This window comes from Mobula birostris, chromosome X, assembly GCF_030028105.1.
Source record: "Mobula birostris isolate sMobBir1 chromosome X, sMobBir1.hap1, whole genome shotgun sequence".
NCBI classification, from domain to species: Eukaryota; Metazoa; Chordata; class Chondrichthyes; order Myliobatiformes; family Myliobatidae; genus Mobula; species Mobula birostris.
The window spans coordinates 44,541,098-44,555,055 of record NC_092402.1 but is presented as its reverse complement, the minus strand read 5'-3'; the positions used below and the strand labels follow the sequence as shown (position 1 = coordinate 44,555,055).

Sequence of the window (13,958 nt, the reverse complement as noted above, 5' to 3'; positions counted from 1 at the left end):
ATGGTGGCTGACTTGAAGTATGTGGGGACAGCAGCCTGGATGAGTGAAGTGTTGAAGATGTCCGTGAAGATGTCAGTAAGCTGGTGTGTGTGTTCCCCGACACCCCAACAACTCAACATCCCAGCACCTAAGTATTCCCACAAACTATGGACTCACTTTCAAGGACTCTTTATCTCATGTTCTCGATATTTATTGCTTATTTATTTTTTATTATTATTTCATTTATTGTATTTGCAGTTTGTTGTCTTTTACACATTGATTATTTGTCCACCCTGTTGAAGTGGTCTTTCATTGATTCTATTATGGTTTTTGGATTCATTGAGTACAAGGCTCAGGGTTGTATTTGATGACATACATGACCTTTGATAATAAATTTACTTTGAACTTCGAGCACTCAGCCTGGGGTGTTATCTGGTCTGGCCACCTTACGAGGGTTGACTCTGTGCAGAGTCCTTGTGAGAGGAGATTACAATATAATTAATTACATAAATTCTGATGAAAGGTTAAGTTGATTGCTCTCCCTACAAATGCTGCCCAACCTATGAAGGGCCTGGCCCTGTGCTGTACTCTGTATGTTTTATGTTCTAACCTTTGCGTTGTGATTGTGATCCGGAACTGCATTTCTAACAATTCTGATTTATTTAAAATAGTTATTTTTCTTCCCATCCACTAGAAATTTGATAAGCAGCAATAATAACTTAGTATCCTATTCAAATCTCAGTTGGATCATGCAATAAAGCTCATTTTATTGAACCTATTTTTACTGTGAAGCTGCTTTTTAAGTTTGACTAATGGAGCAATTTCCCTTGTATGTAATGTAAGAGGTTACAAACAATTTGTTATGTGGAATATTTGTTATGTGGACTATTTCACAATCTGTTTAATGTATAAAAAATTAATTAAAAATTGAACTTTTTGCTCTCGTGTGTAATGGCTTGAGAACTCTTAATAGTGATTGGCTGCATATACTGATGACATCACAACCACTAGAAGTCATTTAGCACTTTGAATCCTGAAGATGGTGGCAGTTCCTTGGAGTAATAGTGATGATCCTATCCTTAGGCTTGTAATTATATCACACCTAGCACCTGAAACAGAGGGGCTTACTGACACCGTGGTGGAGTAACGGTTGGCGCATTCACTTTACCAACACCAGCGATCGCTGATCGGAGTTTGATTCCAGCCACTGTCTGTAGGGAGTTTGAATGTTCTCCCCATGACTGTGTGGATTTCTGCCTGGTGCCCTGGTTTCCTCCCACATTCCAAAGACATACAAGTTAGGGTTAAAAAGGTTAGTAATTTGTGGACATGCTACATTGGCGCCAGAAGCATGGCGCCACTTGCTGTTTGCCCCCAGCTGATTTGTTTTGACGCAAAGACGCATTTCACTGTATGTTTTGATGTACATGGGACATGCAAGGCTAATCTTTATCTTGACACTGCAGATACAGTAGAGTAGCTGTCTCATAGTTCCAGACATCCAGGTTCAAACTTGACCTTTGGTACTCTGTATGGAGTTTGCACATTCTGCCTGTGACTGTGTGGGTTTCTCCCTGATTTCCTTTCCCATCCCAAGGACCTGCTGGTTATGTTTACAGGGAAATGGGTGGGAAAACAGATTGCTAGGGTGGCTCTGAAAGGCAGTATAGGTTAGGCCAAATTGTCTCCAGGTCATAAAAAAAATGTGAGATCACAAAATCCAGGCAATAAGTTTAACTCATTTTTCTCATTCAGACACTAGCAAACTTTGTCTTTCTGAACTGAAAAAGAATCAAAGCAATGAACAATGAATGAGTAATAATTTAGTTTTATACTGGTGTGGTAAACCTTGTGTCCCCTCTGTAAAGACAGTTGCCACGGTACAGCAGTGTTCCATTGCTGAGAACTGTTCATAACCCAAGCTGTTGTCAGAACGGTTCTCATTGTGGGAGAGGATGACAGAAGCGGCTGCAATGGGACAGTGAGCTGGCACAGTAAAAGCGACGACCAACCGGCATCACTGACTCAGTGAGTGAGCGAATGATTGCTCAGCGCTCTTAGCTCCCAATTGATGTAGTTCGAGTGGTGGGGCTTTGGGGGTCGGGTGGGGAGCGAGGGCACACGGAAACAGCCAGTTCCATTCCCACTTGGCAGAAGATACCTGCAGCAGCTGACAAGTCCATCCTACTGTTCTTCCAAATTTATTTGAATGTATGGACTGTACATAAGCAAAACTTTTGTAATCCGGGGAGGTCCTGTACAGAGAGAGCTGCTTATATTCTGGGTTTTATGTAGCCACAAGTCTAAGCTGTGAAGCAGTACAGAGTAAGGTGACTCCCTGCTTGTGTATTGGTATGTACATATTTACTTAATTTATTTTGAGGTACAGCACAGAATAGCCCAACGAGCTGCGGTGCCCAGCAACCCACCTATTTAACATTAGCCTAATCACAGGACAGTTTACAATAACCAATTAACCTTCTAAGCAGTACATCTTTGGACTGTGGGAGGAAACTGGAGCACTCGGCAGAAACCCATGCGGTTCATGGGGAGAACATACAAACTCCTTACAGACGGCACTGAAATTGAACTCTGAAACACCCCGAACTGTAATTGTCATAGTGTGAGGGCACTGGGAGCGGACCCAAATGCAATACACAGACACTGAAGTACGAGAAACTGAACTAGAGTTAGGGACAGGACTAGATGCAGACTAGGAGCTGGGACAAGAACACCGACTTGGGCAAGGACTTGACTAGGAAAGCGGGACCTAGATGAGGGATGAAGAACTAGGAGCCTGGACAAGGACTCTGAGCCAGAGACTGGACAAGGACCCGAAACCTGGGTCTTGACTTGGGCTTGGACCCCGGATCGAGGCGAAGACATGACGAGGCTTGGGTTTGGACTCCGAGCCAGAGACTAGGCAAGAACCCAGAACCTGGGACTTGACTTGGGCTCAGACTCCAAAACTAGGTGAGGACAAGACATGGCTACAGGATGAGGAGAGGCAACAGGACTGGATGTGAGACTCCTGGACAGGACAAGGGAACCCCAGCACCGGACTGGGTGAGACACATGAACAAGATGAGAACACAAAGTCATGGCTTGGACAGGACAAGCTTCTTGGATTGTGACTAGGACTGGACGAGACCCCGAAGCCTTGACTTGGTCGAGGGAGAGACAGGAACATGGAACACAGAGCCGGGACCCCTCCTTGGAAACAGGATGTAGGGCCGGGACTCATACACAGAACACAGAGCCGGGACCCCTCCTTGGGTATAGGACATAGGGCTGGGACTCATTACACAGAATACAATGAGACGGTTCCTAACACAAGGTAGCGGCAGACGGCCAGACCTACCTAGCGAAGGTGTGGACAGAGACAGACAGTTCCCAACACTAGGTAGCAGCAAACGGCCGGACCTACCTAGCGAAGGCGTGGATACAGACTGTTCTCAACACTAGGTAGCAGCAAACGGCCGGACCTATCTAGTGAAGGCGTAGACACGGAGACAGTTCAAAACAACGATAGACAGTTCCTTATCTAGCTCTGGCGATGGAACTTGACAGCGGTGGAGGGGAGGCAGGGGAAGGGAAGGGATTCAGACAGAGGGAATGGACAGGAACAATCCAGCAGCCAGAGGCTGAATCCTGAAGCTATTTATGAAGCCAGCCCAAATGAGAATCAGCTGCCTCAAGAGAAACTGGGGAAACCCGAAAACCTGGAATAAGGAGCATGGACCGGACTGCGAATCGGAATGCAAATTTCACGGACCGGACCAGGACAGTAATAGTGTCAGGCTAACCAGGATGCCCAACTTAGTTGTCTTTGGATTACAGTATAAGGAAGCAGATTTCGTGGAGCTTTTAGAAGAATTACTTTCAAAGGGTTAAGTTACCAAGATTTGAGCAGGGACTACAGTCTACTTCTGTGAAATACTTTCTGGCTAAAGGTTGGAGATGAGGGATAGATAATAACTGGACTGGTGTAATGATTGTAAAGCTTTGCTGTGGAAATAGGTTATTTGGCAATTGAAGCAAATTTGATGTGTAAAAGGGAAGCGCTAGGATGGTAGATAATAATTAGAGAGTCTGAAGAAGACTAGATAAGGAACACCAGAGGGAAGATGGAAAAGGCAATAGGAAGATTTGTTAAATGCACAGGGGAACATTAACCTTAAATGTCCTTTAGAAACTGCTGCTTTGACACGATGACATATTTGTTCCTATGTGTGTAAATAAAAGTTTGAATGTTATCAAAATTTACATGTTTGAACAGGGGCAACTGAGTACAAAGGGACAACAATATTGATTGCAAAATTCTCCATCAGGCATTTTGTTGCTCCTACAATCAAACCCCGTAATTCTAAAGCAACCATCAATCTGCTGAAGGAACTCAGTGAGTTAAGCAGCATCTGTGGAAGGAAAGGAACTGTCGACATTTTTGGTCGAAACCCTGCATCAGGACTGAGTTCCTCCAGATTCCAGCATCTGCGGTCTCCTGAACCTCCAGGTAATTCTATAATTTATAATTGTCATTGAAGTTGAGATAGAGGTAAGTTAAATTTTATTTGAAATGTAGAGAGGCTTGAAGAATAGTCTTCCTCTGTTCTCCAATGACTTTGGCTTAATCCTGAGAATATATGAAAGATCACTGAACTCTGCAGGTGTTTGACTATTTTTATGTTTTGATTAATTTTATGACATAATTTCTTTTTATTGTGGGGAATATAAATGGACAAAGAAGATAGATTCAACAATTGAACTAATCAAGGGAACACTGAAACAGGTTTGATAGTTTTAGAAAATGTGCCTGGTTAAAAAAGTGAAATGGACTCCAGTAGAGGATTTAGCAGAATAGAAAGTTTAGAAGTCTTCATGCAAATAGATAAACTCACAAACTGGGTGAATACATTAGGAATTGTTAGGAAAGAGAATAGAAAATTGCAATTTTTTTTACACTTCAGAAACCCAAAGCCCTTTGTGATTTCTGTGGAAATGACAACATGGTTTACCAATGCAAAATATTTTGGTGAGCTAATGCACACGAGGATTTCTGGCAAATGAAACGGAATGAAGCAAGCTCCCAGTTGCCTGTATTTAGCATGCCTTATGAGAGATACTAATACTGATTGCTGTTGATCTTTGATATTGCATTACAGTGCGTAGTTGTATAGTCACTATATATGATCGCAAAGCACTCCAGCATGTGGTGAAAACTGCCCAGCAGATTATCGGCACCCAATTGCCCACCATTGAGAACATCCACCATAAACGCTGCCTAGGCAGGACGAAAACCATTATCAAGGATGCATCTCACCCTAACCATGGATTTTTTTTACTCTCCTCCCATCCGGTAGGCGCTACAGGAGCCTCCGCTCCCGCACCAGCAGGCACAGGAAGAGCTTCTTCCCTGAGGCTGTGACCCTGCTGAACTTCACATCACAGCGCTAAGCAGTATTGCACCCATATTGTACTGTCTCAGTACTTTTATATTTGTGTGCTGTAGCACTTACTTTTTATTCACAGTTATATTGTAAATAAGACTATTCTTTGCATTTCTGGTCAGATGATAACTGCATTTCATTGGTTTTGTATCTGTACTCGGCACAATGACAATGAAGTTGAATCTAATCTAATCATCTTGAGACCTCACAACATTTCCCTGCCACTTTTTGGAATACATCCACTGATGTAATGTGGGAGACATGGTTTCACACAAATAGCAATGTGAACACTAGCAAAAATAACCATGTTAATTGAGTGACAAATACTTGCTATGGTATAGGAGATAATTCTTCTGCTCTTCAGAATAATCTCATGGGATCTTTTATTTCCAGCTATGCCAAAAGAGACTTGTTTAAGTAGTCATAGGGTATATTCTTCTTCTTCTTCTTCAGTTCCCCAAGGATCAGGGACTTATTTCCACTCCAGTTTTATGGGTTCTCAGTTGGTTGATAAGGCCATTGTGGGAACCACAGACACTTCCCCAGATAGAATAGGTGGTTCACTCCTTCCTCTACTTTCTTTCTTTTTAAATCTTTTTATTGAATAAGTATACAAAAAGGTAAGCCATATAGGCACTAATACACTGTTAGAATCTAATAAAATTACAGGAGATATTAATAGATAAAAAATGATACAAACAATGTAATTTAAACATAACATAATAAGGTAACATAATAGTATACTAATTTTTTTATATATCAATAGAGAAAAGGAAAAAAACCCCCCAACCCCCCCCCCCAAAAAACCCACCGTGCAACTAAACTAAAAGCAAAGCAAAGCAATGGGCTAACTTGGAACTAAGTAGAGTTAAAGAACTTAAAATCACGTCCTCAAACCCGACCTCCATTAAAAACAGTAAAAAAAAACAAGAAGGGAATATAAATATGGAACAAAAAAGAGAAAAACTATTGTCCCTTCCAGAATTTAAAAAAAACGTAGTCTGTCCCCCCTCCGCACATGGGTCTCTTGTAAAAATAGAATTTGTGCTTTAAGTCTCCGGAACACTTTAAAAACTTTTTTTCCTTTTAATAGGATGGTTAAGACCATTAGTATTCCAGGAGACAAAATTAATAATAGACTCCATAAACCCTAAAGTCAACCTGCAAAAAGGAGGATTGACGATAGGCTCGACCCACGAACCCAGAAAGGGAACAGAACAAACAAGAGATACCAGGGAGGAGAATGCAACCAATACTTCAATAGTGTAAATAGCCCAAGAAGAAAAAAACTAAAACGTGAAGCCCCTCCCACCACCCCCACCCCATGACCCCAAGGCTAAATCTAAAACAGACCAGCCAGAAAGAAGCAAGCACTAAAACTACCCCCATGACTTCCGATAGACGCTCACTAAAAAAAGTGTAAATATAAAAAAGATCAGCTAGTTATAAAACAGTAAAATAAAAATCAATTAAAACAAACACTTAATATAACAGAGAAAAAGCCAGAAAATATAAAACCGCAACAAACCCCAGAGCCTATGAATAAACAAAAAAAATGAAATTATTAACATAAACTAGTTATGAAAACCTACAAAAAAAAAGTAGATTTAAAAACTACAAAATTTAAGGCCACAAAGGAAATACGTAGAATGACGCTGAGGGAATAACCACCCAGAATCCCCTGGGAAAAAGAAAGGAATGACACAGATAGAAAGTTTAGCAACCATATTAATTAATCAAAAATAAACTTTTCTGCCCATATAAAGGCAAAAAAAATTAAGGCCGACAGATTCACAACCTCCGATCAAACGGACATAGTTAAAAATTACAATTAAGATGTTGAAGGTGAAAATTGATCCAGATAACTCTGGGCATCTGATGGAGATTCAAAAAAACGGAAAGCTCTGTCAGGCGTGCGGATCCTTAGACGCGCTGGGTAAAGCAGCGCTGGTTTTAAACCCATCTTGTAGAGTTCCGACATCACAGATGTGTAACGAACCCGTTGATCCCGAATTTGTTTGCTGAAATCCTCCACGAACCGGAAATGAAGATCCAAAAAATCAATGTAACCTTTAGATCGAACGAATTGAAACAGTTTCTCCTTGTCTTGAAAGTAACGAAAACATAAGATGACATGTCGAGGTTTATCTGACTTAGACGAGTATGATGGAACTCTGAACACGATCCAATAACAGTGGTTGGTCAGGAAATACAGTAGGAAATGCACCTTTTAAAAGTTGAGAAAAAAACTTCATAGGGTTGTCAGATTCAACAGCTTCACACACACACCAATCATTCGAAGATTCTGCTGTCGCATTCTGGATTCTAAGTCTGAGTTTTTAAAGGTCAGAAAGTCAAGTTTTTTCTTCAATATAGTAATTGTTTCTTCAATTTTCCCCATCTTGAGTTCATTTTGTTGCATGGATTTTTGAAGATTAGATATAGCCGACTGATGTTCCGTGATAGATGTTTGTATTTTATCGATTGAATCGGCAATTTTCTGGAAATTAATTGAAATTTCCGCACGAAGCAGCTCCGTAATAGAGGTTGAAATTTCCCTTTGAATTAGATCCGATATAGCTTTCAAAGTCACCGGTGGTTCAGTCAGAGGAAAATCAGTACCTTTCGGTCTAACCGGAGGTTTGCCGTCTTCCCCATTTTTTCCATTCTTAGACATAGCAGACCTTAAAAGCATCCGATTATCAAAGAGCCCAATTTGTTTCAAAGTATTGTAAAAGTCGATGCCTTAATGGTTAGTTAAAATATAGCTGATCATAAGAAGAAAAACTCAGAGGTAATGGAGCGAGTCAAGAACACGACTTCACTCCATGAGCTCTACCGGAAGTCCCCCCACTCCTTCCTCTACTGACGTAGGGCCTTTGTTTACTCCTGATGCACGGAATTTAGCTACTCAGTACCAGTCATGAGCCAGAGATTATCATAAATCTGCATTGCATTTCTTCAACTAGGCTCTGAGCATATCCTTGACTCTTTCGCTCTGTCACCCTGGTAAATCCCTTCCACTCTTTGAGCTTGGAATAGTGTGTCTATTTCATGAATCTGGTATTGGCACTCAAAGGATATGGCCTGCCTATCTTGGCCCAACTTAGTGTAACCAAGCAACGTTAACCTTTGAAGGAACAAGGACTTTAGTTTGGTAAACCTTCTGGTGATTTTGGAGGATTTTGTGGAGACAGTGATATTTTTCCATTGCCTTGAGATGACTTCTGTAAATAGCCAGATCTCAGTATGTAGGACTGCATATTAGATCACTGCTGCTTGATACACCATGAGTTTTGCGTCAGATCTGAGGTCTCCATCTCCAGATGTCCTGATCCTCAAATGATCAAAGTTGCAGTGAAAATGATGATGAACTTCATCAGTATCTGCCTTTGCTGAGATCAGCTCCTAAGATATGGAAGGTGGTGTGCTTTTCAAGGTCTTGAGGCTGATCTAATGCAGATGCATTAGGGACCTTTAAGAAGCTCGGTGCATGGATATAAGAAAAATGGCAGGTGATGACGGTGTAGGAGGGAAGATCTAGACTGATCGTGGAGTAGGTTTATCTTGATCAGTGCAACACGGTGGGTTGAAGGGAACAGGTGACAAAGGACATCCGCAGTCCAGGTCTCCACTTTGTGCTCAAAGGCCTGAAGACTGGAGGTTGGAGGTCTGTCCTGGAGTAGTTGGAGGACTGTCCGTCTGTGTGAGTGGGTGGGAGGGAGGAAAGGGGCTGGTTTTGCTGTTGTTGTTTTGTTGCTTATTGTGTTCTATGTTGTTCTACCAAGCATTGTGGGCATGCTAAGTGCTGACGCTTGTGGGCTGACCCCAGTACACCCTTAGTTTGTGTTGGCTGTTAATGGAAACAACACACTTCACTGTATGTTTCGATGTACATGTGATAAGTAAATCTGAATCTCATTCGGAATCGTGGCTGTGTAAGGGATGAACCATGAACACACTGTGCGGAGAATGCCTGTCAGGGTGGGAATTGAGGGGTTGGTTGGAGCAAGGGGTATGGTTGTCCAGTGCTGAGGTGGTGGGAGCTCAGGGTGAAGTCTTAGCCTTCACAGTAACCACAGACATTATTGGGCATGGCAGCAATTGCCCTCCGTGTTGGCAGATTGCCTGGATCCTGTGGTTTCTCTTGTCACCTTCTGCTGGATGTGTTGGAAGCTGCCATCACTCCTTCTCTGCATTTAGGTGTGCAGCCCTTGGTAACGTGGAAGTTTCTCTATGGGGACAAGCTCAGTGGCTGACCACCAATGAGCTTGTTGCCATGGAAACATCTCTGGGAGACCCAGCTTGTCTACACATCGAGCAGCCTATGTAGGCCCCAGCGATGGCCAGAACACACCATGCCAGCCTGCAGAACCCCTGAACCCCATACATCTACCTTGAATACTCGCATCTAACTCCAGCCTTCCTAGACAGCCTTTATGGATTGCTTCTGTGCAGCAACAAGATCATTGTAACCATTTCTCTGCTGCAGGAGTGCAAGCACAGGACTGAACCACCAACTTATTCCTAGAAGTATGTCCTATGCACTAATAAGGTGTCAGGGCAGTAAAGTTCCTCTATCTGGTATCATGACTGCTCAGGTATTGATTACATTCTATGTTGATAGTGGAACAAAAGGTATGCATAGGCTTGCAGTACTGTCCTTAATCAGTACATAGAAGTCACAACAAGTGAGCGGGCGATACTTGATCTGCTATTAGGGAATGAGACAGGGCAGGTGGCAGAAGTTTGTGTAGGTGAACACTTTGAAACTAATGGCATTGTGATCACTAGATGCAAGGTAAATATGCGAAAAGATCAGTCTGGTCTGCGGGCTAAGATTCTAAATTGGAGAAAGGCCAGTGCTGGCAAGTGTGGATTCGGATAGCTTGTTTTCTGGCAAAGGTGTACTTGGTAAGTGGGAGGACTTCAAAGTTGAAATTTTGAGTGTACAAAGCTTGTATGTGCCTGTCAGAATAAAAGATAAAGATAATAGGTTTAGGGAACTTTGGTTTTCAACAGATATTGAGGCCCAGATTAATAAAAAAAAAAAAAAAAAAAAAGAGGTGCATAACAGGTATACCAGCTGGTGGTGTGGTGGCATCGACACCAGACTTCAAGGTGAATGGTGCTGGGTTCGAATCCATCCGGCCCCTTGCATGTTTTCCATCCGTGCTGAGTTGAGCATTGAGCTAGCAACTCAGCCTCATGAAAAAACAGACAAAATGCTAAAGAGACAGCAAGGTTGCCGCGCAAAGGTATCGGCAGGTAGGGACAAATGAGGTGCTTATAGAGTATAAGAAATGCAAGAGAACACTTAAGAAAACCAAGAGGGCTAAAAATAAGGCATGAACTTGCCCTAGCAGACAACGTGAAGGAGAATTGCAAGGGATCAACAGATATGTTAAGGATTGCTCTTAGTCCTCTGGAAAATCAGAATAGTAATCCATTATGTGGAGCCAAAACAGATGGGGGGGAGATCGTAAATAATTTTTTTTGCATCTATATTTACTCAGGAGACGGACAGAGAGTCTACAGAAGTACAGAAGTGAGGCAAAACAGAATCAACTTCAGAGACCCCATACAGATTACAGAGGAGGAGGTGTTTGCTGTCCTGGGGCAAATCAGGGTGGATAAATCTCCAGGGCCTGACAATGTGTTCCCTTGGACCCTACAGGAGGCAAGTGCAGAAATTGCTGGGGCCCTACCAGAGATACTTAAATCATCCTTAGCAACAGGAGAGGTTCCAGAGGATTGGAGGCCAATGTTGTTCTGCTGTTTAAGAAAAGCTGTAAACATAAACCATGAAATTATAGGCCGGTAAGTCTAACATCAGTAGTGGGAAAGTTATTGGAAGGTATTCTAAGGGACCAGATACATAATTTTTTTGATAGACAGGGACTGGTTAGAGATAGTCAGCGTGACTTCATGCATGGTAGGTCATGTTTAACCCACATTATAGAGTTTTTCAAGGAAGCTACCAGGAAAGTGGATGAAAGTAAGACAGTTGATGTTATCTACATGTACTTTAGTAAGGCATTTGACAAAGGTCCTACATGGCAGGTCCTACAAGAAGATTCAGTCGCTCGGTATTCAGGATGAGGTAGTCAATTGGATTAGAGATTTGCTTTGTGGGAGAAGCCAGAGAGTGGTAGTAGATGGTTGCCTCTCTGACTGGAGCCTGTGGCTAGTGGTGTGCTACAGGGATTGGTGCTGGGTCCATTGTTGTTTGTCATCTATATCAATGATCTGGATGATAATGTGTTTAACTGGATCAGCAACTTTGTGGATGACACCAAGATTGGGGGTGTAGTGGACAGTGAGGAAAGCTATCCTCCTCATTGCAGTGTGATATGAAACGACTGGAAAAATGGGCTGAAAATGGCAGACAAATGCGAGGTGTTGCAGTTTGATAGGACCAACCAGGGTCGACCTTACACAGTGAACAGTAGGGCACTGAGGAGTGCTGTAGAACAAAGGGATCTGGGAATACAGATCCATAATTCATCAAAAGGTAGATAGAGTCAAAAAGCTTTTGGCACATTGACTTACTGTACATAAATCTAAGTATCGAGTACAGGAGATGGGATGTTATGTTGAAGTTGTATAAAGCATTAATGAGGCCCAATTTGGAGTACTGTGTACAGCTTTGGTCACCTACCTACCGGAAAGATGTAAAGAAGGTTAAAAGAGTACAGAGAAAATTTGTAAGGATGTTGCTGGGTCTGGAGGATCTGAGTTATAAGGAAAGATTGAATAGATTAGGACTTTATTCCTTGAAATGTAGAAGATTGAAGGGAAATTGGATAGAGGTATTCAAAATTATAAGGGGTATAGATAGGGTAAATGCAAGCAGGCTTTTTCCACTGAGATTGGGTGGGGCTACAACTAAGGTCATTGGTTAAGAGTGAAAAATGAGAAGTTCAAGGGGAACACAAGAGGAAATTTCTTCACACAGAAGGTTGTGAAAGTGTAGAATGAGCCATTTGACCCTTCAATCGTGGCTTTTTTTTTTCAATCCTATTATTCCTCCTTCTCACTGTCTCCCTGGAACCTGTAAACTCCTTACCAATGAAGAGCAAATCAATTTCTGCCTTAAATACTTCTGGTGACTTGATCTCCACAGCCCTCTGGCAATGAATTCTACAGATTTGCCTTCCTCTGGCTGAAGATATTTCTCCTCGCTTCAGCTTTAAAAAAATGTCCCTTTATTCTGAGGCTATGCTTTCAGACCCTAGACTCTCCTGCTAATGGAAGCATCCTCTCCATGCTGCTCTATCGAAGCCTTTCAGTATCCTATAGCTTTTAATGAAGGAGTCCCTGCTCATCTTCCTTAACTACATTGAATACACAGAGACATCAAACATTAATCCTGTCATTTCTGGGATTATTCTTGTGAACCTTCACTGGACCCTCTCAGGGTCGCCATTGCCCTTAAGCCCTGGACAGATTCATACCAAATTTTCCAGGGAGGAATATTACACAAAGTTGCTGGCAAAACACAGGAAGGTAATTGTGATGTTGGATGATCCTTTAAAACCAAATAAAATTGTCACCTGATTCACTAGCCATTATACTCCTGCTTTAAATACTGTGTCACATACATGCAACACACACAGTACCTGCAGATTTTCTTGTGTTTGTGCATGCACTTTTTTTGAAGAGCAAGAAGTTATCCCCTGGTGTCCTGGTTTCTCAACCAAGTTTCTCTATTTCTTTTCTCAATCAACACACTGAGAAAATATCTGTTAATTACTGCATTGCTTTATATGTGAACTTGCTGTGTAATATTTCGGTTACATTTTCCACATTATAATGATGATTATACATAAGTGTTTCATTGTTAATATGAAGTTGCAGACAATGCTTAATAAATCTTTTCTTTATTATTCACTATCAACATAAGGGATAGATGGATATTTATAAAATGTGGACTGTGATCATTCATCAGGCTCAAAATAGATTACAAAGTTGGAATATGATGGAATGATTCTCCCATACAAAACTGAAGGATGATCAGATAGGTGACTAATTTGAAGAGGTCAGACCAGTGAGGAACAACATAAATGAAGGAGCATCAGCATTTAAAAAGCACCTTTCTTATCCCTTTCAATGTGTGAAAAAGTACTTTATAAGTAATAAAGTTCTTCTGAAGTGTAGTTATTGTTATAATATTGTAAACATGATAGTCAATCTGGACACAATAAGTTCCCATGAATAGCAATGTGCTCAAGGCCTGATAACCTGTCTGGGTGGTGGTGAATGGGGAATAAATATTGGCCAGAACTTCCCTGTTCTTTTAGAAATGCTGGCATGTAATCATTCGCTCTCACCCGAGACCAGGTAGCACCTCAGTTTAACCTTTCATTTAATCCAGTAACCAATTATATAATGGTCAGCTAACACAGCCTGGACAACAATTATGACCTAATCAGATTTTAACGGAGTACATAATTGGTAACCAATAGAACGCGTGCACACGCCAGCTCAGTGAGCCTCTCAACAACAACATCTTCAACCCGAGCTACAGAT

The 13,958-nt window shown here is 41.7% G+C and overlaps 1 protein-coding gene across 11 annotated transcripts in view; it reads left to right on the top strand.

The window, feature by feature from the left end:
* Positions 1-13,958, top strand: part of LOC140191785 (thyroid hormone receptor alpha) — a 534,600-nt gene that overhangs the window by 23,553 nt on the left and 497,089 nt on the right. For 5 of the 11 annotated variants that reach the window (XM_072249536.1, XM_072249519.1, XM_072249524.1 and 2 more), the window contains one exon: positions 4,311-4,492. The exons of 5 other annotated variants lie outside the window; for them this stretch is intronic. The gene's annotated coding sequence lies outside the window, so the exon portion shown is untranslated. Of the gene's footprint in view, positions 1-4,258; positions 4,493-13,958 lie in introns of all 11 variants that reach the window. One more of the 11 variants, XM_072249523.1, reaches the window with a different exon arrangement.